The following is a 14,369-nucleotide window of genomic DNA, read 5'->3' on the forward strand; positions in this document are numbered from 1 at the left end:
TAAAACAGCTCTGTTGACAGCTGCCTATTTGTTGCTATACAGACTTGTACTATTCTGCTTCTTAAAGCTGTAGATCCTGTTGAGGTTTTACTCTAGTTCTAGTCACAGTTGTTGGGTCTGCTATGTTCCATGTTTCCACAGTCCTTACTTTTTGAGGAAAGACAAGAGTTTGACACTATAGTTCATCTAGATCCATCTTTATTAGTCTTATTAACTTTGTGTTCTCAGTTCCACCTAGTCAGAACGTCATGTTATAAACTGATGTCTCAAACAGTATCAGAGACTAATTTTGCCCTAACCATACCAATGTATTCGGAAGGTTTATAAATTATTTCTTTTGCTGATGGATAAAACTTGGGCAGCATAAACTATTTTAAATAATAAGAGCTAGATAGAAGTGAAAATAATGCACGTAAAATTCCCAGTGATGAACAAAGTAAAGTAGAATGATACTGTACTAAACACAATTGCCTGCAGAAAGGGATGCTACAGAAACATCTCCGAATAATTTGAGGCTGTCCTTGATTCAGATTCAACTGCTGCAAGAAGATTCTCACAGAAACATATTATGTTACAACCATACACCCTGAAAGCATCTTGTTTTGAGCCGCAGAGCTCCAGAAGCTCTTTCAAGTCACCAGCAAGACAAGCACAGGTGAAATATAGGCTCTTTCAATTGTGTGGAAGTTGTGGAATTGAAACTTCCTCTCTTGTTTTTCCTAACCAAGCACATGGAAATCATTTACACAGGAACTGACACAGAAAACATGACAGCTTTAACCATTGGAATATGTTGTGCTCCAGATTCATGAGACTGAAGTACTGGAATGAAATTACACTAACAATATTTTGAAATTCTTTTCTGAACCATCAAATTATCATAGTCTGTTTTACAATGTCCTACATCCTTGAAGTGTGTGAGCTTCATTTAAAATAATCCAAAGCCCCAGATTCTCATGGGCTAATACGTATGCAAGTGTAGGGTTTTGCAAAAACAAACAAACAAACAAAAAAAAAACAATAGAAAAAAACAAGCAAAGAAACAATAGAAAATGCTGGAATGTGTTTTGCTTGACACATAATGGACATGAAGACAACTTGTGACTTAGCTTACTTGAAAGCCCAACTATCGAAGATTTTAAAAGAGTAGATTATTTATAAACATGTTGATCTACCATCCTTACCTGTAGATTTGTTGAGTCTGTCTCAGACTTAAAGAAAAGATGGTGGCTGTCAGTTTATCATCTTAGCGATCTTATCATCTTTCATTGCACCGTTCACGGCCTTAGTGGCAATAGAAGCAGGAAGAAGAGCCTTCCTGGCCTCAGTACTCCCTAATTCAAGTCTGGGCCATTCTTACTGTAGGATTTGACTACACTTTTTGTGTTACAATTGGTAAACTTGCCTGACACAACTTCAGCATACAGTCATCATACAGAATATCTATCATGGCCTCTTCCACCCTTCATACCACTCCTATATCCTACTTGTACAGTCTTCGTTACATCCCCATTCCCTTTGCTTCCCATAATTCCCTTTTCATCTCTTAACTTATTTATATCAGAATTATACTGTATACATAGTATACATAGTTTTTTTTGTTCCCCCCCTCCCCCCCCTCCAAAAGAAGGCAGATAATTTGTGCTCCAGAAACTAAAATGACTGGTTGATCATATATTACCAAACATTCTCCTAATCCCATGTTTTTTTTATTTTTCAGTACAACTTCTCTATATTTGGAGAATATTTATTGCTTCTTGCTCAGTTTTATCTCAGTTGTGCTATGTTTATAAGAAACCATGTGTACTTGTCAAAAGTAACCTCAGTTTCCTTGACAGACTCTAGTTGTTGTTTGCGTTTATGTCTATTTGTTACACACGATGGGTTTCATTATTTCTTGTTTGCTTTAGTATTATTCTTTGGTTTCCAACCTGAAATAAATGAGAGTATGCACTAATATGTATTAGTATTTCCACTAACTCAACTGACGTCTTTTCATACTAGAAAAATAGAATTCGTGATTTTTTGAAGAAGTGGCAGAAAAATGAGTCATAAAGCCCCAAACCCTGCATTTCATATTGGATCTGTTTTATCCAGCAGGCACACCAAGCCATTAATCAGTGGGATTTATGTGTGCTGCAAGATCAGGTCTTGGCAACCATGACCTTAGTCCTGGACAGTGTTAAAGTGTGTGATTAAGTTTGAGCAGATGCTTAGTTCCTACTTTGACAGTGGAATGTAAGCACATCTGCTTCCTAAGGAGTCCCTTTTCTACACAAAGTAATGCAAAGTTTCCTTTGACACTAAAAGGACCTGGGTCAGGCTTCAGTTTCCCAAAGATATTACAGGATCCCGAGTCGGTGAAAAAATGCTTTTAAAAATAATTTAATTAGGGTGAAAATAAGTGGTCTTTTCAAAACTGTTCCCTAATTATATACATCTACTATGACATTTTTGTCATAGTGCTTTAGCTTAACAAAGTATAAGTTCTACAACTTCAGGGACATTTCACACTATCATTTAAGTAATCATTCATGGAGGCAGTTAAATTGATGCTTAGCTTCCCCTCAGTTCAAGTGCTCAATTTAAACATGATCAAGATATTTTTAGGGAATTTTCTGTCAGTGCTCACATGTCCTGCCAGAAGAGCTGTACACACATGTCCACACACTGTGGAAATTTTTAGGCCTTCAGAGTCAAGCTCTGCTGAAGAAAATGTGTAATGCCTTCTTAGATGTATATTATATTTTATTAGTAAATGTGTTTGATTTTTTTTTTTTTTCCAATAAAGAATTTTTAAAGCAGGAATCTAATAAGCCTTCATTCGTAGAAGAGAAAATAAGAAAAATATTTTCAAAATATGATAAATTATATTAAATACTATTTAAAAAACAAGATTGGAACAAGCTTTTTTTTCCAAAGAGGAAATGTATTTTAATGATTTCATTTCAAGAAATAAGAAACAGAATAAGCAAAAGTGCATTAATTTTTTATCTTCTCAGTTCAATCTCAGTAGAAAAGAGAAAGCCAATCCATTTTTAAATGACTTTTTTTTTTTTTTTTTCTCCCCATCAGCAGTTGCTATGGAACATAATCATATGCATTTACCCTAAAGTTACTGTAAAGGTTTTACATACTTTATTACACATTCTATATACATATGTGAATCAACTTATCAGTGATTATTTCTAGAGAGTAGTATAATTCATGGGGTCTTCTAAGCATTTTGAATATGCTGATGTGAGTTTTGACCCTGTTCTCACTACTCCAGGAGTTTAATATGGGAAAGCAATAGATATTTGTTTTGGTAAGATACCCTTGCTTTAAATATCATAAATGTATGGACTGTCCTTTTAAAATATTTCCTTTTTTATGACACTCTTAAAATGTGACTTCCATAAAATCTGTCAACCCTAAGAAATATCTATTGTTCTGTAATATGTGGAGAATTTGATTTGGAAGCATGTTCTAGTCTTCAATTACATAACATCCTTAAATATATTATGTGTTGGTTTAAGTCAGTTTCAGCACTGAAGGAGGTGTAACTCCCACACGTGTTACTTCTGAAAGGCTTCCTCTGTAACCTTACCATGCACTACCCTTGGCCATCTTTTTTCTTCCCAAAATTATTTTAATATGATTTGATGCCTCCAAATATCCGTGTGTATGACAGTGAGCCTTTCTGGATTGCAGCATTTGAACCATACCATGTGTGAAGTAACCAGGACCACTAGAGAGAGCTCTCGTAACAAAACACTGTTCCCCCCTGAAGATGACTGCAATCAATCCCAGCACTTCATTCATTTCCTGGGAAATCTTACCACTTACCTGCAGCCAGATCCCAAGTTATGTATAGTTTTATTCAAAGCTTGATCCTGAACTGGCGTAAGGCAGACGAGAAGATTACAGACCCATGACCTATTAGCAGTGTGGATTTATGAAGTGAAAACTGTACAGTACAAACATTGATTATTTTTTGTGGAACAGTTACAAAAGCAATTGAGAAAGGAAAGAGAATATCATCTGGGTTTTGGTATAGCAATGTCTGACGAAATCTTACTCTTCAAATGAGTTCAAATTGGCTTGGATCTGAGCTCCATCACATGGACTGAAAACTGGCAGATAGAATACAAATAAAAGATAATAATAAATACCAACATATTGAGCTCTATAAGCTGACTGTAAGTGCACCAAAGGGCTTTGTTTAAGGTGTCTTCTTTAAAATCCTCATAAATTACCTGGAATTGAAACAAAAGCATGTTAATGAAATTCACAGATCATGGTAAGCTGCAGGTTGTGCCAACAGCAGTCAGGACAGGGAAATAATAGAGGGTCTTAGAAAAAATAGAAACATGGGCCGAGAATAACAAAATGAGAGTCAACTTGGAAAAGTGCAAATACATCTGGGGAAAATTAATACAAAACAGATATTGAACAAGAAAGCTAAATCTGGAAAGCAATTACACTGAAGTATTTTTACCTCAGGTGACAGAGGATGATGTGAGATAATGCACCAGCCTTCACTGTAACAGGAACAAGCCTGTGGGATTTGGAGCAGCCAATACAAAACGTCTGTTTCCACAGGGTTGAAGTAATAGTATCTGGAATATTCTGGCTACTACTAGACATTTCATAATCACAAAATGAAAAATAGAATCTTGATTATAAAGGAGGATCTAGTGTTGGCAATCTAGCTCAGTCTACTAAAAATATCTATTTTAAATTTCTATTCTAGAGAGAGAAAGAGGAAGGAGGCCTATAGCACAGTTCATTCTGCTTACCTTAAAAACCTATCTGCTCTGGGAAAAACATCAGTTTTCATAAATTCTTAAAAGAACTAGAACTCTGAGAGGATAAGCTACTCAACTGTGGATGAGTATAGTCACATTTTGTTATTGTACAAACTCCAGCTACTCATTTCAGGACTGCTCATGTTTTAACATGGCTAAATTTAAAGAAAATATGTAACTCTGGTGGAAATATCTTTGCCTTAGAACACTCATATACCCTCTAAATGCAATAACTAGCACACAGCTCATCTCTCAGGTACCACTGGCCTCATAACTCTTGCACTTTCTAGTGCCGAAAGGTCTAGCTACATCATGAGGTTGCCATTCTTCATGCCAGCAAAGTGGCTTTATAGATTCATAGCAATGGCATAGATAAGACCTTTAATTTGAATCCAACCAGGATGATAAAACTGCAGAAACCAGATCTTCCTTTTCAGTGTATGTTCTGCCGCTAAATTTCCTGCTATCAGTTGTGATATTGAATGGAAGATATTGGCATTGTGGTACTGTCTTTGGACATAAGATGTTCTCACAACATAGCTAATGAAATTACTATCCTTCCCAGAAGCCTTGAGTAGAGTTTAAGAGTGGTTTCAGTTCACCTGACTTCAGCTGTCTACCACAACAACATCAAAATATGAACTAGGTGCCTTAATTTCCTTTGTAGCTGTAGCAAATCAGACAATGAGGCCTAAAGAACAGCTTAACTGGAAACAAGTATTTACTTTAGATTGAAGAAACATTTTCTATGCTATCCTTGCAAGAGTCTCTACAATACAGTATATTGAGAGGTACTGATGGTGGTTAATGACTTAGAAGCCTAATGTATTTCCTGTTCAGATGTAAACATACATAGATACCTTAACTTAGCTAAGTTCCACTTCTATAGTGTGTCTTTACACCAAATAAAATCATGGATAACCTTGTCCCTTAACTTACATAATTTCTGTGTGTGCCTTGAAACCTTGGTTGCCTCAGCACATGACATTTAAGTGGGAGCTCATGTGAGATACATACACAGATTACTATTGTGGTATTCTATCTGTAGCTTTCTGATTTTGACCACAGTCTAAGATACTATTCTATACAAATATGGCTTATGAGGTACCATGAATGTATTGGATCTGGATCCTCTACAACTGCTCCAGTGAATGATATTCTAACTTAGAAGTGATTTGTGCTGTCAAGGAACAAATTGAACCTTGGTTTATTAGAACAAACACTTTAAGCTCAACATGCACAGTAGAAGGAAGGAAAACTGCATTAAAACTATTTTCTTTTGAAGTTTATGTGATTAAACAAGAACAGAAGCAGAGTCTTCTAATTGTTTTTGGAAGCATCTCTGCTCTCTATTTCCATGAAGGAAAAGAAAAAGATATTGTTCCTTTTGTTTTTCACACCGATATGCTTTGAAAATGATACCTTTGATACTTTTCTTTTTTACTAATGTCTTTCCATTGGATCTCTAAATGTTTTGAAACTTTTATTTACTAAAATCTGCCTGCAGACATACAGATCAATCCCTGATTGCAAATAACTGATGATTTTGGTGGAAACTGTTTTCCTTTAAATTCTTTTCTTGAGAATATTTGATTTACTTGCTTTGAAATGAGAGTAGTTAATAAAAAATTCTAGTATATTGCAGCAGTGAAATAGGTGCTCAGCAGACTTGCAATCCTGGCTGGACTTGGTTCTACTTAGTAAAAATTATGACACAATCAGCTCTTTTGGCACTAAAGACCTGAAGTATGAAGTGGTATAACTTCCATTACGTTTCTGGATTAATTAAAAAAAATATCCTCACAGTTCTTGAACAGAAAACATTCAGGATAAATCTTAAATCTAAAACAAATTAAAATTTTCAGTTTGACAGTTTCTAGAAGTTTGTAGTTTAAGAACCTTAAAGATGGACAGTGAACACAGTAGGTATGTGGTTTCAACAGGATGGAAAAACTATTTGTGAATTCTGCAAATTTATTTCCCTCTAGCACTTCCATTCATGTACCTTTTCAAGTTGGACAGAGTGTAGCCAAACCAAAAGTTATTAGCAAGTTTTATTAGAAAGTGTTTTCTCTTCATGTGCCATTTAAAAACTCATAACATGTCAAGTATTCTTCAACAACATCTATTTTATTTTTAGAATGGGCACCTCTTACTGATTCAGATTGCAACTACTCAGCACAAGAGTAAAAAAGTGAATGAATAGCTTGTGCCTGATGTAGAATTCACTGCACTTAGAGATTGGAATAGAAGTCTTACTGGCTGCTTTTTTTTTTTTTCATTATTATTATTTTATTTTTATTGTGCTACTAAGTTTCTCATGGAATATTTGATAGGAGATCCAGAGTGAAACTTCCTTCCCTTTATAAAACACTGTGAAAATGTGTATGTAAAAAGATTACTGATAGGAACATAATAATTTATGGGAGGGAAAAAAAAGCCAACCCTCTGCTCTGTATTAATTTTATGAAGAAGTTATTTTCAATGATAAACTACCTAAATTTTGTGAATTTAATGCCAATCTAAGACCCCTTGGTTAATTAAAGACTGTAAGCTGTTTCCATCAAAATCTTCCACTTGTTCTCTTGGCCTTTTTGATCTAGTGAATAGGAGACCATTTTAGTGCTGACATGCTGGCATCAAATGCCTTCCTTGAGGAACAGTCACATTATAGGAGAATGGGAGAAATGTTGATCGGATGTGATCTAGTCAGACCCTGCTTGAAGCAGGACTATTGCCAGCATCAAACATAGCTACTGGGGTTAATATTTTTAGCATTGAACATTAACATCATATTTCTATCCCACTTCCTCAAACAAGGTATCATATGAACATAAACTTGAGTTCTTTTTGGCAAGACTGGCTTTGCATTAAGGATCTGTTTAGTGGAAGTCCAGTGCTACCCTGATTTTGGTGAATGTTTTTATGCGATGTCCAATCTGAATGTCCCAAGGCAACTTTGAAGAATGTTTTGTTTCTTCATCTCCCCAATGCAAGTACTTGAAAGCTGTTAACAGATCACCCTGAAGCTTCCTATTCACCAGATCAAAAAGGCCCAGATCTTGCCGTTGCCTCTTAAGTTCTATAATGCCAGCTGTTGAAGAATATGCTGAATTACGTATATGAGACCTTAACAACCATTGGAATACTGTGCTTGTTGCTGGCCAGCTGAGCTTTGAGCTACCCATCCAGTGAATTTTCAGCCCATGTAACACCGTGCTCTTCCATGCCATACATCCTTATCTTCTGGAATAATTGAATTGGGAGACAATGTCACAAGACTTACTAAACTCAATTTTTTTACATTCCCTTTATTCAGGATAATCAATAACCTACTTATTTCTCTACCAGGAGAAGAAGTAAACCTCAATTGCACATTTTGCATGGAGGAGCCTAAGGAAATCATTATTTTGTATATTATGTGATGATGTCTTGAAAATGTTTATATTTAATTTTTGGGAAAAGTTATTAGCTTTCACTCCTGCAGCCCATTTCCTGGATTTTACATTGCCACTTATCTCAACTTTATTTTGTATTTGATAAAATAATATGCCAATATCTGATAATTACTATGTATTAATCTTGTATGATTATGTAATAATCTTGTATTTTCAGTACTGAATAGAAGCATTCACATTCATTCAAGTTAAAATGACAAACACTCAAGTAGCAACTTCCATACCGGGAAAATTGAAAAAGAAATTGAAAATGGCTCAGCTTTACATAGCACCACATTAGTAGATACTCCACTTATTTCCCAGAATTTTCTCAGCTGGAAAAACACACAGACTATTAATGATTATCTGCTCTACTCCTCCTTCATATGTAATAGCAGTCAACATCTCTCAACTAAACACATTTGTCATTTTAATCACAGGTAGCACATTCCTTTAGATTCAGTAATTTACCTTGACTATTTTTACAACTTCCTTGTTGCTTCCTAGTTACTGTAATCCCTGTTCCTTCCAGAAGGGACAGAAGTTTTAAAACAGAAGTTTCAATATAGCAGACTGTAGAGGATAAAGTCCTGAATTCTGAGTTATCCCAAGTCATTTTGTTCTGAGAACAATTTTTGTTATTCTGTAATCTTCTGGAGTTACTAAGAATTATGTATATGCAAAAGCAGTGTTTTAGACTTTAAGAATTGAACATATGCCTCTCAAAGCAATTTTTAATGGCTGTGCTGCCATTCAGCGAGACCTGGACAGGCTGGAGAGCTGGGCAGTAAGAAACTGGATGAGGTTCAACACAAGCAAGTGTAGGGTCTTACACCTAGGGAGGAATAATTGCATGCACCAATACAGGCTGGGGGATGAGCTGCTGGAGAGGAGCTCTGCAGAGACGGACATGGGCGTCCTGGTGGATGACAGGTTGGCCATGAGCCAGCAGTGTGCCCTCATGGCCAAAAAGGCCAATGGCATTCTGGGGTGCATTAAGAAGAGCGTGTCCAGCAGGTCGAGGGAGGTGATCCTCCCCCTCTACTCTGCCCTGGTAAGGCCTCATCTGGAGTACTGTGTCCAGTTCTGGGCTCCCCAGTACAAAAAAGACAGGGATCTCTTGGAAAGAGTCCAGCGGAGGGCCTCAAAGATGGTGAAGGGCCTGGAGCATCTCCCCTATGAAGAAAGGCTAAGTGAACTGGGTCTGTTTAGCCTTGAGAAAAGACGACTGAGAGGGGACCTGATTCAGGTTTATAAATATCTGAGGTGTGGCACCATAGCGGTGAGGCCAGTCTCTTTTCAGTGGTACGTGGAGACAGGACGAGGGGAAACGGACATAAGCTGCAGCGCAGGAAGTTTCGCACGAATGTGCACAAGAACTTCTTGACGGTGAGGGTGACGGAGCACTGGAACAGGCTGCCCAGGGAGGTTGTGGAGTCTCCTTCTCTGGAGATATTCAAGTCTCGCCTGGACGCCTACCTGTGCGACCTGGTGTAGGGAACCTGCTTTGGCAGGGGGGTTGGTCTTGATGATCTCTAGAGATCCCTTCCAACCCCTACAGTTCTGTGATTCTGTGATTCTGTGTAATGTATTGTGTACATTAGTCCAAGCAGCTAGTTCCATAGACTACAGCAGGCAATGAAATGAGCTAAGGTCCAAAGCGCAAGTAGCATGGCTCACCTTCTGTCCATGAGACCAACCTTCTGCCCCCACAACAGGATGGTCTGATCCACACCACCTTTGGGCAAAAGTGGCAGATTTGTGCTACTTATTAATCATGTACTTTGTCTACAAAGATCTAATTGAAATAAGCCAAATGAAGCTAAGGTCTTCTTCAGTGCAGAATTAGATGCAATCAGATCGAATATGAAGTTATCAGATTATTAATGATTATTACTAACACGTATAGTTAGTGAAGTCATGGGCTTTTTTTTTGGGGGGGGGGGGGGGAGAGGGAGGGAGGAACGCCGTGCTACATAAATTACAAGCAGAGTAGATTGAAAGGCATTCCAGACTAAAACATAAATTATAGTCAGACCTGGAAAGTTAAATTAGTCATAGATAAGGACTGATATGTAATGAAAATAAAGATGCTAGAGTTCAGAGCTTTATAGGGCTCAGTTCTACAAAATAAAAAAATAAAAACACTTTCTGGAAAGAGCAAGCAACTCCATGATTTACTCATCCTTTTCCACGGGCTGTGGTTTTATGATTTTGACAAATTTAACATGATTAATGCATGACTGCAAACCAGAAGTGAAAGATATACTGATACCATTAGTACTTTCAATTTGTATAAGTCAACACATTTTTCTATTTTTTATTTATTTACTTTTCTGCATGATTAATACAGTCCTTCAGCTGAAGCAATTCAGTGACATCTGCAGACATGGGAAAGTAGAAGTTCCCACTGGTTTAATTATATTTCTGCCCAGGTTTATCATTGTGAGACTTCAATCAGTAAAACACCACTCCTGAACAGTATTCTCAAAAGAACTGCCACTGTTCTTGTGGAATGTTGAACAAGAAAAAAAGAAATGCTGATTTGAAGAATGATTACTTGAAGCTGAACAACATGGTATCTTAAGATGCATTCTTGCAGTCAGTTTATTGAGACTTTTATCTAACTTAAATCAAGTGCTATGCAATTAACCATGTCATATGTTTAAACATCAACAACAGCAAAACACAAACAATTAGTTTCCTGCATCAAAATATTGGAGGAAATATATTATTTTAGCTGGAATGTATTAAAGAAAGAGACCATATTGAAGCATTCTTCTGAGGTAGTTTACTATTTTTTAAAAACACTTGCCTGCTTGTAGCAGCAGGTGACAGATCACTGAGAGTATTACACACTTTTAGACTATTCAAGAAGCATTCCCTATAATGCTAACAAAAAGAGAGGACAGGATGGAATAACATTTAGCCATAGCATGATGTATATAAAATTTTATGAAAGCATGTATGTATAAAACTTTCTTGATTTAATGCACATCCAGCCTCATCACATTATAGTCACTATGTTCAAGTTGTTCATACTACAGTTACCTGTGGCTCCTCCTATACATTGCAAAACACAAAGTTACAGAATCATAGAATGGCCTGGGTTGAAAGACCATCTTGTTTCAACCCATCTGCCATGGACAGGGTCGCCAACCACTAGATCAGGCTGCCCGGAGCCACTATGGCTCTCTCTCGCTCTCTCTTGTTCCCTATTGCTATCCTATGTTCTTTAAGAAACTTTAAGAAAGTGTTTTATAAAAACAGATCTTCTAAAGCATTTGTTTTCTTCACAGCTACCGTTTTTTAGTTTGTTTGTTTGTTTTTAAAAGCCTCATCTTGAAGTGAAAATCTCTTATTAAAAAGTATAAAATAAGTTATGCTGATACAGACATCTTTTGAACTTGTAAGGAAAAAAGTGGCTAAAAACTATGCAACATTACAGTTGCTACAGATCTTTTTATTTTTTTCCTACACTCCCAGTGTAGCAAACATTTAAAAATATAAACAGAAAGATTTGTTCCATCTCTACTCTAGAAAAAAATCCATCTCAAGTTCCATCTACTATGGCCCTGGGGTGAAAGTCCAAGTCATTTGTTATTTTGTCTGAGTATGACTGTCTGTCTCAAGTTTACTACAAAAGCTGCCAGCAAATGTTGAATAGGGTAGGAAGCAAGAAGGAAAAAGAACAAAACAAAACAAAAGCTGTAAAACAAGCTTGGAAGTATCTAAGAAGAGCAAGTATCATATAAATGTAAGGTAGCTCCTAAGAAAACCAGCCAGAAAAGCATTAATAGGAATCTTAACTTGAAGTCAGGGAAGTTGTGGTAAACAGAAACAGATGAAACTTAAATGAGTATCTTGGTCTGCATGCTGCTTGGTACTGCTGCAATGGCAGCATGCAGAGGGTAATGATGGAAACTCTAGTGCAGCAACAGTAGGCAGCATTTTTAATTGTAAGTTACACAATTATTATGATTATGGCCACAAATAATTTGATTAGCACATTTACAATTAACAGCTTTATAGTAATTATTGGCAAAATTCTTTCAAAAATGCATTTATCATTCCTGTTAATAAAGTATTTAAACAGCGATGCTCCTTTGCTTTGGAGGAATGGGAGCTTAAAGGAAATACAGATGAGGCTTCAGAGGGATCATTTCCAGTATAGTTACACCGAGTTTCTCTGCGTAAGACCCATTTAGTTACACAACAATCTTAGATTCAGTGGTTGCTAAAAACATGACTTTCAGGCATGACATAACAAGAGAATTGTCATTTTGTACCATTGCATTCTTGCACAAATTTGTATAAAATTGTCATTAAGAATTGACAGAATTTAGTTCTGAGTTTTCAAACATCACTTTAGCTTTAAGACCCACTCAAATACATGTTTATAGTTTGATTTTTGAGAGATAGCTAAACATATTACAGGAATATTTAACTCTAGCCTAATGACGTTCCATACTTTGATGCCTTATCAGATAAGCAATTGCCAGAAAAATCAGCAAAAGTCTGATAGTTTGTGTTAGACAAGACACAAAGAAGGGAACAGCTATGGGAATTCTTGTCCTTTCTTCTTGTCCTTTCTCTATTATTTCTGGCTAATGATTGTATGGTTTATGTACTTCTTGCTACTTGGAGAACAGGTAGATATCTTTAACACTATGCTTATTTACAGGGACAATTAGTTCATTTTAACTTACCTTTAATCTCTTTTGTTTACATATGCATGGTAAGAATAACCAAGATGTAAGTCTAAATAAAATTATTGTTAGCGGTCTTCAGAAAAGCTACATAGCCTACTGAAAATATCTTTTTTACTCTCTTTATTTGGCTAGAAAGGGACACATGCATTATGTTTATTCTTTTTCACTCAACAGTTCAACATCCTGAGGTCAGAAGTTAGCAGATTTCATGTATGGTGTCCTGTAAACAGTTTTTAATAGCCACTATGTAATTTATTTTTTTAAATAAGTAAACTCAGTACCATTTTGGATCCTGTAAATTCTATTAAGAAATGGTAATCCAGTAGATTCTGTAAGTAAAGGGGGAAAGTCACATGGTGGATGGATATAGTGTGATTCTAAGAGTAATTATAACTTATATTACACTAAACTTGAAACAGATGAGAAAAGGCCTTATCGTAAAATCAATATAAATTCATTGGTTAAGGAAAACTGTTATGAAATTAATAAATTTTCTTCATAACTATCTATCTTATTTTGTTTAAATATGTCTTAAAAAACATAGCTTCCCAAGTGGACAAAAAAATATTGTCTCTGTGACATGCTTTCCAGTTAGTCCTTATTAGTCATATCTGGTTTTGGAAAGAGTCCATCATCTCTCCACTGTATTTCCATTGCTACTGAATACACAACTGTGTTCAAAGTTTGATGCGGAAACTTGATAGCAAAAACACATAGATGATGCAAGAATTTCCACATCTGCCTAAGATTTTGGCTTTCTTTGACAACGGCCATCCTCAAGACTAGGAGTGAATTGTCAACAATAAAAGTGAAATTACACATTACAATAGTAATGATTGGATTTCCAGAAGCATCTTTATGATTTAAGAGCCAAGTGCGATCTCTCAAAGTTACTGGCTCATTATAAAACCCTATTCCAAACCAAAAAGGGATTGTATTTAAAAAGAAACATTTATTCAACGTGTTCAAATGTGAGAATACCATTGTTATTATTCAGTAATTTTGATTTATGCTCTTTTTTTCCTGTAGGACATTATTTCATGGGCTTCATGCAAGCATGATTGGAGCTGTCATGTTTGTTTCATTAAAAACACTGTCTACATCAGCAAAGATAGCAAGATGCTTTTTCAGAGCATAATTATCATGAGATCAATTTAAATTTTACACTTCAGTGCATTAGTTTACTTTCTTTTTGCTTTCCTCTAAATGAATTAATTTTATAGAAAAAACAAGGGCTGACTTGTCTGTAATTGCCTGAATAACTTCCTTTTTTCCTATCTTTCATACAGGTGAAACATTTTGTATTTGTCTCTATTTTATGCTTTCTTACTCTCATTCCCTTGAAGTTCTTAGTCTACCTTCTAATTATCTCAAAATTTTGGAAGGAGTGATTGTTCAGTTACATGATCTAGATTGCAATGAAATGTTTA

Source organism: Meleagris gallopavo, chromosome 3, assembly GCF_000146605.3.
Source record: "Meleagris gallopavo isolate NT-WF06-2002-E0010 breed Aviagen turkey brand Nicholas breeding stock chromosome 3, Turkey_5.1, whole genome shotgun sequence".
Lineage (NCBI taxonomy): Eukaryota > Metazoa > Chordata > Aves > Galliformes > Phasianidae > Meleagris > Meleagris gallopavo.